Below are 15,154 nucleotides of genomic sequence, written 5' to 3'. Positions count from 1 at the left end.
GATGGATTGTTTTCTGGGCAGTACACATTACAAAATCACAAGATCAATGTATACCTTTAGGAAACAAATGCAAAAGATGCAAATATGGCTTACCAGTATTGTAAGACAGGAAATAAAAAACAAAACATTGCATTCCAACTTTATAAACGCAAAGGATCAGCAGCAACATTTATAGGGCACAAAGGTTCCAACAAAGCCTGCAAAATAAGGAACTGATTGCTAAGGAGAGTAAAACTAAACCATTTTAAGTATGTAATGGAAAAAGTAAAAAGCAGAAAATGTTGGTTCTTCACTATCTGAAATGGGAAATTTGGTTAGCGAGGACTGAGAGAAAGCAGATATTTGAAATATTGTTTTCTTCTGTATTCTTCAGATGTGGTGCCCATATTTAAAAAAGGCATCAACATCTTAGCCAGGAACCTATAAGCCAGTGAGCTTGACATCCGTAGTAGGGAAATTATTTGAAGCATTGCTAAAGGCATACATTCAAGAATACATATTGAACCAGAATAGAATTAGTAGAAGTCAGCATGCTTTCGTGAAAGACAGGTCTTGTCAAATCAACGTAATAGCATCCTATGAAAAAGTCAGTAAAAATATCTAGGAGTGACAGTACATGAGATCTATTTGGACTGTGCTAAGACATTTGATACAGTTCCACACAAAAGGGTACCATACAAATTGTGGGAAATAGGCTTAGGGGCATATGTATGTACTTGGATTAGAAATCGGCTAAAAGATAGAAGTGGTTGTAAATGGAAAATTCTTAAAATGGACCAAGGTATTAAGTGGAGTACCTCAGAGGTCTGAACCTGGGTCCTCTTCTTTTAAATTTGTTTATTAACGATCTCCCATATTGCATTGAGAGCCATGTTTCAGTGTTTGGTGATAATAACAATGTATCATATTATTTTAATGGTGTATCCCAGAAAAAACCACCAAGGAAAAGGATTTAGGAATAATTAAAGAAGACTTAGCAACAGTGTGCAATGCCAATCAACAGTTGCAAAGGTCAATAGGATATTGACTTATATAAAATGGGGTATTGATTCATGGGTGGAGGATATTATCTTGCCACTCTATAATTCAATGGCAAGACCTCACTTTGAATATGCGGTGCAATTCTTGGCATTTGTCCTTAAAAAGGACATTATGGAACTAGAAAAAGGGGCAAACGAGAGCCACAAAATTATTTGGGAATTGAAAGTTCTTAGTTATGAAGAGAGACTAAAAAAGTTGCATCTATACATGCTAGAAAAGCAGCATCTTAGAGAAGATTATAACATTGTATAAATACATACAGGGCCAACGCAAAGAGCTCTCCAGTAACCTGTTCATTAACAGAAATGTACAAAGAACCGAAGGTCATCCTCTGAGATTTAAAGAGCGAAGATTGCCTAGACAGCAAAGGAAGGGATTCTTTACAGTAAGGACAATAAAGGTATGTAATTTATTGCCAAAAGGTATAATTTTTAAGTAAAACAGAACATATAAAGCTATAAATGATAGAATATAACATTTTAGGATGGCTGATTGCCTTTTGAAGTGAAGAAGTAATTATTTTTCCCTCAAGGTGAAAAAATTAGAAAAATAACTTAATTGGGTTTTTTGCCTTCTTTTGGATGAAAAGCAGGAAGGATAGGTAAAAGGGTTGACCTTGATGGCTTTAAGTCTTTTTTTCAACCTAAAGTACTATGTTACTATGTACGTGCACCTCCTACTTGCAAATGTATGCAAGTTGTCTTTGGTAAATGTATGATTTGCACTTTTCTCCAACTTACATTTTGTTACCAACTCACCCATCACCCAAAATAATATAGATTGCAGTGTTCCACCTTTACCAAGATTATTTTTCAGATCTATGTTAAGATTATACTCATAGGGCTGTGGCAATATATATATAATAGGTTGGCTATATATAATTTATCTTATGCAAAAAAAAAGGTTATGCTCATAAAGTTGACAATATATTATCTAGGCTTTTATTAAAATATCATTTTAATTTATATAGCCACATTTATAGATTCAAATGTAAGATTCTAATTTGAACGAAATGTAAGGATTTATTGCTCACTGATATATCTGTATTATTTTTTCTGTATTTTTTCTACTATTGCCGATTTCACAATAAAATGCAAAAATAAGAAAAATACTTGGCCTACAAAGATATCTTAACAATTTGATTAATGTATTACTTCATAATTAATTATTAACTTTTATGTTTAATCATGTAAAAAACACATCAAAATTTAAGCAAAAATGATATATCACTGCAATGTCCAAACCAAGCGAAGCAAATCATGAAACAAACACAAATGTTTTGTACACTGATAAACTAGAATTCTAAGCACCGTAAATTAGTATATGTAATTTAACTATATCCAGGTTAAATGATTCATCAATTTAAAATGGATTAATATGTAGCATCAAAGCATATCTGTCTGTGAACTTCCTGATAGATTATAAACTGACAAGAGCAGGGCCCTTTTCTCTTCCTGCACCAGTAGGCCTTAACATGTGTTAATCTTATAGTCAATTTTATATAATGTCAAATTAATGTTATTTTAATTTTCTTTCTCACCTATTATAATAGTGATATGGTATCTTTCGGTGTTCTATAAATAAACTGTAATGTAAAAAGATTTTTAGAAAAATATGTAACATGCATTAAAGGTTTACTTATGAAATGTTTACAGAACATTATATTGTTGTGTCACCATTGTAGGTCTGCTCACACACCATATTTTTGAGTTAAACACTTTTTATAGCAGTCCTGTTAGTGTTTGATTTGTTCTGTTTTGCGATTTTTTTTTTTGTAGAAAATTACTAAATTACAAATATGTCAATGAATAAGGGTAAAGGATAGGTTCTTTAGCATTATAAAAAAATTCAGATGCAACTTTATGATGCTTCAGTACAACACCAAACAAGTCATGGTAGCAAGTCTGGGGACACTACTACTACTAAACCAACACGTACCTTTTGCTCATCCATGCACTTAGTCATAAGTGTCACAGAATGAAAGATGGTTACCTAAAGGTGAGCCAGAACCAAAATTTGGAATCTGACTGTACCTCTGAGCCAAAATGAGATATACCTCATCTCACACTCAACCTAAGGCTTTAAGTGGAAACCTGTACTATATAAAAAAAATCAAGCAGACCTAGTTTTGTAAATATTAGAACATAATAGGAAAAAATGCATACTTTAAAATATCATTGACTTAAATCAGTTATCTTAAGTAATCTTGAAGTATATGGGTTCATATAAAGTTAATTTAACATTTCATTACTTGTTAATTGTGTTAAATGAAAATGCTGACTACTGAATAACATCTGTACAGTAAATGAATAGGTATTTTACTTGACACAAATCTGAGGTTCCTTGGGCAATACAATTTAAACAGTCAAAATCATGATTCTGTTCTTTAATTAACTTATAGTATTTATGATTGGCTTACATGTTGCACTGCAATATGTTGCACATTGAACCCAGCATATGGCCTATTAATGGATCACAAAATATGAGCACTTGGGCAGCTTAGAATAAATGGAGTGTGATAAATCCTTACTTTCATGCATATCTTGACATTATACGTGAGATACAAACTGGTTTATAGGCATTTCATAGATATTGACTCTTTGCTGCAGAATGTCCAACATAATCAGTTTTGCAAATCGGGTTTTATTAGCAGCTGAATCTGTCATGTTTATATCCACAGGATCAATTTACCACTTGTTCCAATTTGCCAACAAAAGTCAATATAAGTAACTGAATATGAAAACTGCAACACAGTACTTGATCTAAAGGAGAAAAAAAACACCGTAATAGAAAAAACACACACCAAATCAAGAAGGAAACACCAAAATCCATATTAAACAAAGTAAGCAGACCACATCAAAATATAATTGAACAGTGAAGTTTCTTTGGTTCCAGGAATTATTTCTCATATGTTTGGCATTAAACAAAAATTGAGAGCTACAAAATGTAATCTATCAGAAAAATAAACCTTCTACTGTAAACATTGACATCAACCTTGTAATCTGTTACATATTTCAAAACATAGTGATTCCTTTTTCACAATTCTGCATCCCTCTTCTAAGTTTGAGAATGCTGGAGGAGGTAATCAATGCGAAAACAGTTTATGATATTTAAAAAAATTTTTTGCAACTTCTTCCCAGCGGAGACTTAATAAAGGGGTACAATGGCAGACTATGGCTACTAATAACTAACAGAAGCCGTTATACTATGGGTTTTGTACAGCAAAGTACCAAATATTACATCTGAACACAAATCATGAAACATAGAAACATAGCAAATAAGATCCAATTGGCCCAACAAGCACAATTGTCATGACGCAAGAGTAGGATCTTATGTCTACCCCATACATGTTTAAATTTCCTCAATGTATTAGCTTCTACTAATTCTGGTGGGAGGCTTTTCTACTTATTCTGACTTTCTCGTTTTAGACTATGACCTCTTTTTCTAACATGTCACTCTAGTGAAGATAAAAATATATCAAAATCTGTGCACATATAAAATCAATAAAATAGTTGTGTACTTAATTATGTGCGACCATATGCAATGCTAGTGTTCTTAAAAATAGATTGGAAACCTGAATAAAATCACAAATATTCTACCTTCAGAATATATATATATATATATATATATAGTCATAGAGGAGTGGAAGAGGACTCCAGTGGCAACCTGTGAAGCTCTGGTGAACTCCATGCCCAAAAGGGTTAATGCGTTTCCACTTAGGGCTGTACTCGCTTTTGTTGCCAAGGCTTGTGTTGAGTTATTTTTAAGGGAACAGCAAATGTACACTGTTATACAGGCTGTACACTCACTACTTTACATTGTAGCAGAGTGTCATTTCTTCAGTGTTGTCACATGAAAATATATAATAAAATATTTACAAAAATGTGAGGGGTGTACTCACTTTTGTGTGTTAAACAGCAACAATATAAAAACAAATTTACATTTTTTGTATATCTAAGCTGTAAAGTGCAAAACTAAAAGGAATTTCTTTATGCATCAGTAGATGAGTTATACTCAGTGTACCATGCCACACGGCATATAATTAAACTGTATGAATAATACAATCAATACAAGTTGTAAGAATTTACATTTTAGACATACAATTTGTATATATATATATATATATATACATATACATATATATATATATATACATACATATTGTAGGGAACAGCTCACACATGGGGCGGCAATGACAGTATTCACACAGGTTTCAAACGTAAAGCGTGTTTATTTAGATGCTGTAGGCACAGAGCACCTTGTAAACAAAACAAACTCTAAGCAGTAGCGTACCTAGCGGGGGGCGGGGGGGCGGTCCGCACCGGGTGCCGCTCATCAGGGGGGTCCCAACTTGCTGGCACACGGCACCCCTCCAGAGACGGACAGTAATGTCCGCCGCTGGAGGAGCAGGCTCGCAAGGGAGCAGTATCGGAGGTCTTTAACAGACCTCCGGCTCCCTTGAGTGATTTTAAGCCGGGTTCAACCCTTGAACCCGGCTTAAAATCACTCAAGGGAGCCGGAGGTCTGTTAAAGACCTCCGATATCGCTCCCTTGCGATCCGCGCTGCAACAGCTGCTGTGCGCCGGGATTTGTTGTCAGATCTCGGCGCACAACACTGAAGCCGCGCCCACTGAACCGGAAGAAGACAGAACAACTGAAGAAGAGGAGCGAAGAGGAGGAAAAGAAGCTGTAAGGAGAAAAGAGGAAAGGTAGGAAAGCATTCAGTGAGTGAGAGTGGATTGGTATATGTGTGGATTGGTATGTGTGGATTAGTATATGTGTGGATTGGTGTATGTGTGGATTGGTGTATGTGTGGATTGGTGTATGTGTGGATTGGTGTATGTCTGGATTGGTATGTGTGTGGATTGGTATATGTGTGGATTGGTATATGTGTGGATTGGTATGTGTCTGGATTGGTATGTGTCTGGATTGGTATGTGTCTGGATTGGTGTATGTCTGGATTGGTATGTGTGTGGATTGGTATATGTGTGGATTGGTATATGTGTGGATTGGTATGTGTCTGGATTGGTATGTGTCTGGATTGGTATGTGTCTGGATTGGTATGTGTGGATTGGTATATGTCTGGATTGGTATGTGTGTGGATTGGTATGTGTGTGGATTGGTATGTCTGTGGATTGGTATGTCTGTGGATTGGTATGTCTGTGGATTAGTATATGTGTGGATTGGTATGTGTGGACTGATATGTGTGGATTAGTATATGTGTAGATTGGTATATGTCTGGATTGGTATGTGTGTGGATTGGTATGTGTGTGGATTGGTATGTCTGTGGATTGGTATGTCTGTGGATTGGTATGTCTGTGGATTAGTATATGTGTGGATTGGTATATGTGTGGATTGGTATATGTCTGGATTGGTGTGTGTGTGTGGATTGGCATGTGTGTGGATTGGTATATGTGTGGATTGGTAAATGTGCGGATTGGTAAGTGTGTGAGAGTGATGGGTGTTATGCTGTACCATTTCCAATGTATTTTTCATTATATAATTATGCTCTAGTACATCATAACTCCCATCACTCTATACTGTTCCATACAGTGGCAGAGCTGGGAGACAGAAGCCTTGCACCCCCACCGCAGGACTCCTGAAAGGTAAGTGAACTTCAAAGGGGGAGAGGGTAGATAGTTAGGAGGGGGTAGATAGGGAGAAGGGAGTGAGACGGGGGGATAGGGGTAGATAGGGAGAAGGGAGTGAGAAGGGGTAGGTAGGACAAAAGGGAGTGAGAAGGGGTAGATAGGGCAATCATACTCCTATCATGCCAAGTCTGCGAGTACATCCTGGAATCTGGGTATGCCTGGGCATGATAGGAATGTGATTGCTGTTAACAATCATATATATATATATTAATATTGTTATTTAATTGTTTTGTCCTATTTTGGTGTGTTTCTTACTTTAAATAAAAGTGTTAGATTTTTTTTTTATGGTGTGTGGGGGGGTCATATTCGGTTTCGGGCAGGTAAATGCTGCATTTTCGGTTTCAGTCCAGAATTCTTTCGGTGCATCCCTACTACTAATGAAGTGGTAGGCCTACACCACATCAATGTTTGGCTTAGTAAATAGTGATAGGAGTTATGCTGCACTATTGTCAATGTCTGCCTCAGTACATAGTGGTAGGTGTTATGCTGTACAACCGTCAATGTCTGCCTCAGTATATAGTGTTAGGTGTTATGCTGTACCACCGTCAATTTCTGCCTCAGTATATAGTGATAAGTGTTATGCTGTACCACCGTCAATGTCTGCCTCAGTATATAATGATAACAGTAAGTGTTATGCTGTACCACCTTCAGTGTCTGCGCCGGTATATAACGGTAGAAGCTATGCAGTTTTAAAGTGTGGGGGGGGGGGTGCCACATACAGGATCCGCCCCAGGTGCCAAACACTCTAGGTACGCCCCTGACTCTAAGCCTGTCCGGCTCTAACTAAATATCTGGATACCTCTCTACAAGCCTAAGGTCTGGCACAAAGCAAAGTAAAAGGTTTTCCATAGGTAAAGCTTCATACCTGGTGGGCTGCAGCGCTGGCTGTAGCTGCTCCTTCACTCAGTTTCTCCTCCCCTCTTCAAACCTAACAGCCCTCTCTTTTAAGGGCTCCTGGGTTTGCTACCGTGCCTGGCTGAGGAAACCAGGTGAGATATACATCCCATCAACCACTCTCCCATACACTTTACCATATATATATATATATATATATATATATATATACCAAGTATATGTATATATAACCTCAGTTATGGTTAAAAGAGATGAAATCCTAAAAGTTCAATTCTGTACGGAACTTGATAATTATTTTGATAATTCCTGAAAATAATAATTTCCGTGTCTGTTGTAATGTGGCATAATTGTAATGGGCACTGCTGCCATTTGGGAAATTAAGCCTGACTTTACTGCTTGAAATGTTTGATAATCACACTAGGAAGCACGTAAATAGGTAAAAGCCTCCACAAACAAAAGCAAAGCTTTTACATTTTGGAAAGGTTGCGTTTGTAATGATAGGAATTGTTGTAGAGATTATATGGCAAGCAGGAGGAACGTAAAATCAGTGAGGAAAATAAACAATAAAATTTGGTGGTTTATTAAACCCTATGGCATACAAACTTAATATTGTTCCAAAAACAGGTGTAAAGTATCCTCAGAACAAACAGAAAAAACAATTAAAACTTAAGGTCAAACCATGTATGTATATATACAAGAGTGATTGAGGATAAATAGACCAAACCAACAAAACAAAATAATATAAAATACTAGTATTAAATTACATTGATCTGAGAGAAAATAGCTTTTTGATTATCCTAAAAGTTACTTAATTATTTGGTTCGAACGCCACTGTTATAGGTGGTCTTACTGGCAATCTACAACAAGGTCATGTACCTATTTATGACCATATCCAGGAACTCTCCGGGACAGCTTATATGGCATATATATGATTCTCAACTTACTCCATGAAGATATAACACTGCAATGTTTTACAACTGGCATTGTTTTTAAATATTAAAATTGGGGAGGGCTGGCAAGGAGGTGGGAAATTGCCCCAGGGATGTTTCGATTTGATATAGCCTCTGGGGTTTCTAGCATAATTTAAGGAGAACACTGCAATTGGATCCTTATTGGCTTATTTATGTGTTTCCAGTGAAGCTCTTCTGGGTAATGTGTGCTGTGAACGCTCATATAAGTACAGTCAGTACCAATTACCAATTAGAGTTTTGGGTTATTTGCATAGCAGCGAACAAAACTTTTCCACTGATGGAACCTTGTTTTCCACTTAATACTCATGTTTACCAGTGGAGGAGTGGAGGATGTCTATAGTCAGTAGCATATAAGAATATATGAGGAACACACACGCACACACAAATTTGTGGTTTTAAAAAATGCTTTCCTAGGTTTACACATATACACACAATACACATTTCCTATTACCTTATGCCTGTCTATTAATCAAATATTTGGGAATTCACTGGACATAGACATTTTATCTAGACATTTGATATAATATTGGTAAATAAACAGGTTATTATTTTTACTCTTGGATATTTTGTCATTTAATTATTTTAATCATACAGTTTTATGTAATACTATGTGAGGAGGCATAATTTTAAAGTAGTAATTATAATAATATCACCCTCTCCAGAACCTTACAAACTTGAGTGGTTAATTGCTTATTTCCTTTAATTGTATAGATTACTATGTAATTATAAAAATGAGTTCCCCTAATGTCTGAGCATTTGCCTTTAATTGGTAAGTTAACTTTTGCAAGCTAATTAATTGCTTAAATATAAATTAACTAGCAATTAGCAATTGCATATGTATAGCTACCTGATGTTCACTAAGCACTTTTTTCCTATTAATGGGGATTCGTCTTCCCATCTGGAATGACTATTGCTATGCAGGTGTTACAATCTGTTGCTTTATTTTAAGACTTAAGATACTTTAGGGTGGCAAAAAAATACATCTTAACTGTGTAAACAAATTTCTTTTTATTTTACATGCGTGCATTTTCAATGGGGTATCACAAGCATTTAAAGGAACCGCTCAACTATCATATGGAACAAGGTGCAATTGTCCTTGAAAACTTCCTTTCTACTCAGCCAATGTGCATTGTGCACTCAGTTTTCAATCTAATTTCAGAATCAACGTGTCAGAGAACTAATAGTGCCGTGCAATCCACTCTATATTACTGTCTCCCATGGAAGACAATACTCTTTCTGACCTCACATTATGATCATAGCCATTTCTCACCTTAAGATTTTTACATTTACCCCTTCCCCATGTCAATTGTTGCATTGATTTGTGCCTCTTAAACTAATTAAGATTGCAGAGAGCCCACTTGGAAGGGCACGGAAGGCACACAGCCCACTTGGAAGGGTACGAAAGGCACGCAGCCCACTTGGAAGGGTACGAAAGGCACGCAGCCCACTTGGAAGGGTACGAAAGGCACACAGGCCACTTGGAAGGGTACGAAAGGCACACAGGCCACTTGGAAGGGTACGAAAGGCACACAGGCCACTTGGAAGGGTACGAAAGGCACACAGGCCACTTGGAAGGGTACGAAAGGCACACAGGCCACTTGGAAGGGTACGAAAGGCACACAGGCCACTTGGAAGGGTACGAAAGGCACACAGCCCACTTGGAAGGGTACGAAAGGCACACAGCCCGCTTGGAAGGGTACGAAAGGCACACAGCCCGCTTGGAAGTGTACAAAAGGCACACAGCCCGCTTGGAAGTGTACAAAAGGCACACAGCCCACTTGGAAGTGTACAAAAGGCACACAGCCCACTTGGAAGGACGCAAAGCAGGTAACCAGGAACGGTGCAGGTGCAGGTGCAGGTGCAGAGCCACAGCAGAAAGGTCCACAGACTTCAATACAAAGGCCCTGACTGAAGGGCAGGGCAGGTTCATAAAAGGCAGGATAATCTAGGTAACAAGGCCCAGCTGGGATGTATTGACTAGGGCTCAACCCAGGTAACAAGGCACACCTGAACCCAGTAATTGAGTTCTGAGTGCTCCAGAGGGCGGAGGGTGGCCACTAGTGGTAGGTGACTGATATACCACATGTATGAAAAAGGCATGGTTCGGGCAGCGAAAAAGTGGTTCCTGACACCTGGCTTTTACAATTTAGTTATAGTAGTTCAGGTTGAGAAAAGACTTGTGTCCGTCAAGCTCAACCCTTTTCCTATTACTTGTTAACCACTGTCGATCCAAAAGAATGATTGAAAGTTTTCTTCACTGACAATTTTGTCTGCGTTTTGTAGTTCATTCATTTTTCTAAGAATGTTTTATAAAGGAGTGTAAAGGCTATTATTCCTGCAGCTTGCAGGCTTTGTTGTCTTTCTAAGAAGAGCAATTTACCTACTTATGTGGATTTACTCAGCTAATATGAAGTGACGGACATGGCCAACTACAATACTCAGTTAAGCTGGCGCTTCTAAACAATGCTAACTTGGTACTGAGGGGTCCAAAGTGTGCAAAGAAAATGTCCCCCACACCATTACATCACCACCACCTGCCTAAACCCTTGGATCTATGCTTTCATGTTGTTTACGCCAAAGTCTTACCCTGCCATCTGAATGTTGCAGCTGGAATTGAGACTCATCAGACCAGGCAACATTCTTCCAGGCTTCCATTGTCCAATTTTGGTGAGCCTCTGTGAATTGTAGCCTCAGTTTCCTATTCATAGCTGAAAGGAGTGGCACCCAGTGTGGTATTCTGCAGCTGTAGCCTATCTGCTTAAAGGTTAGCCGTGTTGCGCGTTGAGAGACGGTATTCTGCATACCTTGGTTGTAACAAGTGGTTATTTGAGTTACTGTTGCCTCGAACCAGTCTGCCCCTTCACCTCTGACATCAACAAGGCCTTTTCATCCATACAACTTCCGCTCACTGGGTATTTTCTCTTTTTCGGACCTTTCTCTGTAAACTCTAGTAGATCAGGAGTTTCTAAAATACTCAGGCTAGCCCGTCTGGCACCAACAACCATGCCACGTTCAAAGACACTTAAATCCCTTTTCTTGCCCATTCTGACGCTTGGTTTGAACTTTGTAAGTTGTCTTGACCACATCTACATGCCTAAATGTATTGAGTTGCTGCCAAGTGATTGGCTGATTAGCTATTTTTGTTAACAAGCAATTGCACAGGTGTACATAATAAATTGGCCAGTGAGTGTATAAATATAAATATAATAGCAATAAAGAAATCCTCACACTTGTGGCTCTTAAATAACTATTTTGCTGCACGTTTAAGTTAATTGCCTTAGCTTAGTTGTATCCACATGATTGATGCTACTGGTGAGTGTCCCTGAGCTACAACAGATTATATTGACTTTATGGATTGCTTTTTCCTATACTCAATTGTAAGGATAGTAAAAAACATGTGCAACTTATTATTTCTGGTTATTTTCTGCTGATTTTCAGGTAGATGTGAACATTTCTTTCAGTAAATGGGAAATCATAACTATTCCTGCCAACTATGGAACTTGTGCAGCAACAGATATATATATATCCTGCAATAGGTCCAGGGGTCGATAGGCCAGAAGTTCTGCTGCTGAATGGGCCGGTTACAAGGGAGATAGCCTCTGTACACTGCTTTAAAACATGCATTACGTCTTTAGGTTATGAAGCGTTAGGAAATAATGTCATATCAAGGCACTCTTCAGAAAGGACGGCGGCAGTGGAGGGGGAGGCTGGGACAGCTCCCCTAGATCAAACCTATGGCAGCGCCCAGAATAAATACATAAAAATTCATAACGTACAACTGGTTATTGAGAATTCAGCCAAAAAATCTAACAACACTTTATTGGTCGTATAGAATACTTTTTTTTTACATTATCCCTTATACCGCTAACATTTATTGTTTACATATATATATCCTTTCATTGTTTTCTATGAAAAATATAACACAAAAAATAAGGCGTACGTCCCAGGCAAGTTAAGCTTTTTGAGTAACACTATTATACAGATGGAAGTATACAAGAGTCATATATGATTCACTGGTGTAAAACATTGTAGCTACAAAAATTAGACAGAAGATTTCATTTGTATAAAATGATTGGTGTTTAAATTACACTCTAGGCATATGCAAGGCACAGATGCAGTGCCATTAATGATGGTACTGAAGATAAACAGAAAAGGCACAATTCCCTAATCAAGACTTAATTGTGAAATAAAAATCAAAATTCTATCTCTGACTTATGGTACCTTTGTTTTATGAAACACCAAATGCAGCACTGTTAATTTTGAGTGCAGTGGATGATAACTGCCTTTTTTACTGAATAATTATTTTATCATTTATTTTTAGCAGCTATTAGTCAAATTAATAATTACAAAAGATGGCTTATTATAATTCTTAGAGCCATATGCACATGTAAAGGATCTGGGATGATTTCACATTTTAATTAAATTAGCTTTAATTTTATTAAATTACAAAGTCTTATTTAATTTCTAACAAGATGAGCAATGGTATGATACCTGCTGTGAGCTTAATGTTTTGAGGACTGCAAGAAATCTGCAGTATTAATATCTTTCGTTGGTGAATCTTCTTTCTTGTTAAAAGGTAAAACTAGATGGATAGCTCTCTACCCAGCTAGAGCACATGACCTAGAAGACCTAGAAATTGTGTACAGCATTGCTATGCCATATTTAATTTTTTCTGCAATTTCTATGTGCTGAAGAGTAGATACAATTCCTTTTGTAAAAGCCTACCCTTGAGTACTGGCCCCTCTACACCATAAATATGGGCAAAACACTAATCTTTTTCACAACAAATGGTATAATCAATTAACCCCTTAAGGACCAGGCCACCCCTGCTGAATGCCTCACTATCGATCGTTGATCGCCTCCTAAACTCTTTTAAAACGGGCGTCCGCCGCCATACAGGGCCAAGCATGACCCCTGATGTCAATCTCGGTGTTCCTGAATGCCTCAACATCAAGGCATTACAGCAACACCGTTTAAGTGAAGAAAGTTTTCTACGCTTGTTTAATGAAATGACATGCCAGGCACATCATTGGTGATTACCTGACTGTTTGTGTCTGACATTCCTGGCCTGTCATTGAGCATTCAGAGGATAAACTGTATTTTTTATAGCCAATATCAAGTCTAGAATCAATTTATAATAGAAGGAGCCATTTGGATATACCATCTTTATAAAGAAATACTTTGCAAAAATTATAAGAATATCTGGTCTCCCTCCCATGTGGCTGTATTTTGATCATATTATTCATCTCTTCTTCTGTATTTAAAGATACTGGACATGTGCTAGAATTTATTTAGGTGAAAGTTCCTTAGAAAGAAGGTTTATGGAGGAATTGTGATGTATCACTTCATGCTACAAACTAGCACCATCAAGGAATTCCCTTCCTGTAGTATATACAAACTGATGGACACCACATACACAGTGATACATATATATTATAGATTTAGAGCTATATAGCCAGTGGTTCTGGCTTGTAAGGAGGAGCCAGTTCAAACTTGCACTAGCCAGCTTATCCACTCTCATTGTAATGTAATATTTATCTTTGATTTATGGCAAATAATTTACATCTATATAATGAATAGAAAGCACAGTCAGAGAATTTTCATTTTGTTGCGTAATTAGGGATCATAATAAAATGGTACTTGATTCTCCTATCTTCTAAGGTATCACATACAAACCATGCATTTTACTCTTCAAATGACAAATACGTGTAGGATGCAGTATGCATAAAAGTCTGCATTTGTAGCTAGATTCTTTCTTGATTACAAATATACAGAGAATATGTAGCAGAGAATAAAATTGGTAAGTGATCTAAAAAAAGCGAAATCATTTATAAACTGATTTGTTCCTATTAGAACCGCATGGAGAGTGGTAAATCTCTTGCAGTTTGTTGCTTACCATCTGCTAGACACTATGATTATGCATTTGATGCTCAGATACCATTTGGCTATGAACCAGACAATTTTCTAAACTAATTTCATTGATGTTTCTTATAGATTTTATAAGCATGTGTGATAGTCAAAAGCATTATGCTTTCTTCTGAGCAAAAAACAGCTATTTTGAGAAGCAACAGCATAAAACAGTCTCAGAAACACATCTTGTGAATGATTTACACTTAAAATGTATATACAATTACTGATGATATATACTTATATAGTATATAATAATTATTTATAAATATAATTCTGTATTGTGATCCAACCAGGAGTGGGCTGGCCCTTTGGGGCTAATCCAAAATTCTTCACAAGTTTTGGGCCGACCAAGAAAGTGTTCATGTATGTGACCCCTTGGTAAATGGGAGGCTGCTTGCACACTATGCAAGAGTCCAGAAAGAAAGCTGCAAGTAAGGTAGGGAGGTGACAGGGTGACAGAGAAAGGGAGGATGAGGAAGTGAATATGTGTGTTAGTGAGAGTGTGAGTTTATGTTTAAGTGTGTGTGTTAGCATTAATGTGTATGAATACTGTAAGTGTGTGAGCATAAATGTGTATATATAAGTGTGTCTGAGCATGAATGTGTAAGTGTGTGTGCTGAGAGACTGTGTATTAGAATAAGTGTGTGTGTTAGTGTAAGTATGAGTCTTGTTTAAGTTTGTTTAAGTGTGTGTAAATGTGTGTAAGTGAACATGTGCGTTACCTAG

Source organism: Sceloporus occidentalis, unplaced genomic scaffold, assembly GCF_023333645.1.
Source record: "Sceloporus occidentalis isolate IW3139 unplaced genomic scaffold, rSceOcc1.0.p SCAF_77, whole genome shotgun sequence".
NCBI classification, from domain to species: domain Eukaryota; kingdom Metazoa; phylum Chordata; class Lepidosauria; order Squamata; family Phrynosomatidae; genus Sceloporus; species Sceloporus occidentalis.
This window is presented reverse-complemented; position numbering follows the sequence as displayed.